Below are 4,113 nucleotides of genomic sequence, written 5' to 3' on the forward strand. Positions count from 1 at the left end.
GCTGGGGGATTGAACCGCGGTCCCTGATGCTTTGCCAAGCTTGTTCTAAGTAGGTACCTTAGACCACTGAGCCATCTCTCCAGCCCCTGCATTTTCTTTTTGCCATTTTTCTTCCCTCAGACCTGTCTGAGGGGCTGGGCCCACACTGGCCCACCCCATTGGCCCTGGTGGAAGTTCAGCGATTCTGCCAATGTGATCAGCTCTCTATCCCCCATAACCAAGCAACAGAACCTGGCTTCTAGGCAGTGCTTGTGTCCCTGGTAATGAGTGGGTGGGAGGAGAGGGTCATTGTCTGAGCAGGCAGGATGAAGGAGCACATCCTGACCACCGCTCATGCCATGTTTGTTGTCTACCTCCAGGGCCACTGCTGACTGCTCCTCCAGCCCCTGAGGAAGATGGGGCCAAGAAGACCACGCTCCCTGCCTGTCCCCCTGGCCGCTTCTCCCCTCTGTCCTCTTCGTTCTCAGCTCTCCTGGTCCTTCCCTCAGCTTCAGACTCAGGGGAGGGGTGGCCACAAGCCTCAGTTTGAAGCCTGCCTCTATCAGAGGTGCCAGGAGTAGCCATGGTGCCTCTTCCTGGGCATCTGTTCTAGTCTTTTGATCGTTGTCTTATTCTGTGGGGGGTGGGGAGCACATGCCGAGTCTCCATGGCCTGTGTCTGGAGGGGCACCCACTTCTCTAGCCTGGACCCCTGGCTTTGCCCAGCACCAGCCCTGACCCAGCCCAAGTCCAAATGTTTACAGGGAGCCTCCTGCCCTTCCTGCCCCCACTACCGCTCAGAGGCCCCAAAGGAAAAAGCACAAGAAGTGTGAGACGCCACCATTCCAGGAGACCACAAGTCCACCTGCTCATTCTCATAGCTTTTTTAAAAAATGAAAGTAAAGGAAAAAAAAAAAAAAAACCTGCGAACTTAGAAGACTTTTTAGAGAAAATCTATTTAAAACTGTCAGATCCTGACCAGCACCCACCCGACCCCCATTCCAGTGATTCCGTGCCTTGAGTGTGTCTGCGTGTTTACACCTGTCCCTCTGCTGGCTGCCCGCGTGGGTGGCGCCCTTGCCCTGCCCTCTGCAGAAATGGGTTCCAAGGGCTGTTGCAGACAACTGCCAATGTCACTGAGGGCCCCACCCAGTGGCCCTGGGCCCAGGCTCCATTAACCCAAATGTAGCTCCTTAGCGCTAACCTAGAACCACTGCTGCCTGCTGAGGGGCCAGGCCCCTCGTGCCCTTGCCCCAGGCCTGGGTCCTTCCGCGTTGAACACTTCCTTGCTTTTTTCACGTTTTATGGAATTGTTCACATGGTTTGAAATAATAAAATGTAGAAAGAAAAAAAATATCCGGAACTGCTGGGTATTTTCTCCTTGGGACAAGGATCAGAGTTGAGATGTGCCAGGGCGCCTTTGGTGCCACCTCAGTCCTCAGCTTTGTAGGTCCAATGCTCTGAGCTTGTTTTCCTGTTTGGCTTTTTTTCTTTTTTTTTTTTTTTTTTTTTTGGCAGAACTGGGGATTGAACTCAGGCCCTTATGCTTGCCAGGGAAGCGCTTATTCCACTGAGCCATCTCCCCGGCCCTGTTTTCCTGTTTGAACTGGTTAACAGACATACTGGGGTCCACGTCCCCCCCCCCCATTTCCTACTGTAGCTTGGGTCTGGGGCAGTTTGGGACTGGCAGAGCAAGTGGGTGGATTCCCTGAGCTTTTTTCTTTTTATGTTTTTGACCCTACTAGATGTTGAACCCAGGACCTTCCTGGCAAGCGCGAGGGCCTGAGTTCAATCCCTGGTCCGCCAAAACAAACAAACAAACCAGGGCCTTTTCACAGAGCTGCATTCCCAGCCCTTTTTTATCTTGGAACAGGATCTCACTAAGTCACTTAAGATGTCCAGGCTCAACTTGAGATCCTCCTGTCTCAGCCTCTTGAGTATTGAAATTACAGCCATCTACCATCGGCTTTGCGCTGACACCAGGTTCTTCTAAAGGATGGAGTGTCCAGCCAGCCTTTTGTGCCAAGAGGGACTTTGACTTCGTAGGTCCCAAGTCCCAGGAAATATGTTCGAGTGACAGCCGGGTGGGCTGCAGTCTTCTGGCCTAACATCTCTACCCAGCAGTCAACCTCCCTACCAAACCTGAGAGGTGGAGATGGCCAGTTGGCGGTATCATGCATTGGTCCTGAGGCACAGAATAAGGAGGAAAGTGGCAGTGCTGGAGTTGTGTGAGTGGGCCCCAAGTGGCAGCACAGAAGCCCTCAACTTTATTTCATAAATAGCAGAGGCAGCCATGGGCTGAGCTAGCAGGGTCAGAGACCGGCGCCTCCGGGTCTAGCCGCCAGGGGGCGCCGTAACTTGCTCTGCGACCCCTGCCCGTCACAGGCTGACGTCATCAGGTCCCACCGAGGCCGCCCCGCACAAAGGAAGCTTTGTAAGGCGAGGCAGCCCCGCACCCGCAGCCGAACAAAGCGCCCTGGGGGTGGGGGTGGGGCACAGGGGGGAGGTTGGTGCCGCGGAGGCCGGAGGGAAGAGACTGGGCTCACCCTCCACACACCTGCTGGTGCCCTGCGGTCACGGCACGGCGCTGGCCGGAGATGAAGGCTGCGGCTGCCGGGTCGGAAGGGGATCAGCGCCTCCGCCCCGCCTGTGCTCGCCTTAGTCCCCGGGCGCTTCCGGCCCATCCGCGGATCCCTGCCCGCCACCAGACCCTGCTGAGCCCGAATGTCCGGTCGCCGCTATGCCCGCCCGCAGGAAGCGGCCCCGGAGACAGTTCCTTCCTTCTGTCCTGAGGGGGAGCCCCGCACAGAGGGACTATTGAGGGGCCGGCATTGTTTGCCCGGCGCACCCAGTGCCTCCCTCCCTGGGTGGGCCACTCACGGATCTGGCTCTACCCCCACCTTGTGCCCGCCTTGACAGTGGGTTTGGGTGGGGTCCTGGCAGCAGGGCTACCCTGGGTGCAGACAGCTAGGCCCCCACCTGCCTTTGGCCCTCCTTCCCGAGCTCTAGTTTCCAAGGCATAAGGCCCCATTGTCCCACAGGGGCGGGGGTGGGTTCTCAAATCAGCCTTGTCTTTGGCAGTTGGGAAATTCCCTGCCATGGGGGGGTGGCAGCAAGAGGGACTGCCCAGGTATCCTGCACCCCAGTTGGATGGACTCCACGAGGCGGGCATCCTCCACTGCCTAGATCTGTCTGGCATGGGGTTCAGCCCTTCCTCATTTGTTGGGGGCAGCTGGGTGAAGAGAGCCAGAAATTCAGGGATCCCCGTCCTGTCCCCAGGGTGCTCCCACCTAAAGGCCTGTCTTCCTGTCCCCATCATGGCCAGCTGCAACTGTGTGGCCAAGCACCTTTAATAAACATATTCAGAGCCAGGTAGGGACCCAGGGTTCTGCTCTCAGTATGCAGTGGGCTGTCACCAGCCTGTTGAGACTGCCACGAGATCAGTCGGCCTCCAAAAGGGCCTGGCCAACTTGAAACAGTTGCTTGAGCTACTGATGTGGCGGCAGCCTTGGTTTGTTTTTTTTTTTTTTTTTTTTTTTTTCAGCCTTGATATTTTTAACCCATTTGGGGGATGGGGGAACAGCTGGGAAGAGAGAGACACAAGCTCTAAGAGTGAGGCCCAAAGAGGGAGGGCATTGGGATACCCAGTGGGAAGGATGTAAGCAGGAAGCCCCTCCTCAGTTCCCCAGGCCTAGCAGGTGGGTGGAGGCCCAGATGCCAGGTGCAGAATGGGGAAGGGGCCCTCCTCAGGGTTAGAGCTGGGGCTTCTGGTCCTGCAGGAGCTGCCACAGGCTAGAGGAACCCTCTTCATGTTCCAGGGCAAACTCATGGCTTCATATGTCAAGAAAGTTTGGGCCGGGGAGATAGCTTAGTAGAATAAGCGCTTGCCTAGCAAGGGCCTGAGTCCAATCCCCGGTTCCACAAAAAAAGTTCTATACACACCCTTAGACCCAAAGTCCCATGCCAGCCACTGGAGGGGCATGCATGATCATACAGTTCCAAATAATTCTGAAAGATAGGGAGGAGCAAGGACTGGCTGAATTTTGGGTCAACCCATCCCAAAATACTGACCCCAAGTCCAAGTCCTGTGTCTGTCTCCCTGCTGTGGGACTAGTACCCCTCAATTCTCTCTTCT

At 56.1% G+C, this 4,113-nt stretch overlaps 1 protein-coding gene across 1 annotated transcript in view; it reads left to right on the forward strand.

Annotated features, from left to right (window-relative positions):
* Window positions 1–900, forward strand: part of Gnai2 (G protein subunit alpha i2) — a 20,658-nt gene extending 19,758 nt beyond the window's left edge. The window contains exon 7 of the mRNA XM_023704610.1: window positions 360–900. The gene's annotated coding sequence lies outside the window, so the exon portion shown is untranslated. The remainder of the gene's footprint in view (window positions 1–359) is intronic.
* The last annotated feature ends 3,213 nt before the right edge of the window (window positions 901–4,113 follow it).

Source organism: Octodon degus, unplaced genomic scaffold (assembly GCF_000260255.1).
Source record: "Octodon degus isolate 3935 unplaced genomic scaffold, OctDeg1.0 scaffold00008, whole genome shotgun sequence".
NCBI classification, from domain to species: Eukaryota; Metazoa; Chordata; class Mammalia; order Rodentia; family Octodontidae; genus Octodon; species Octodon degus.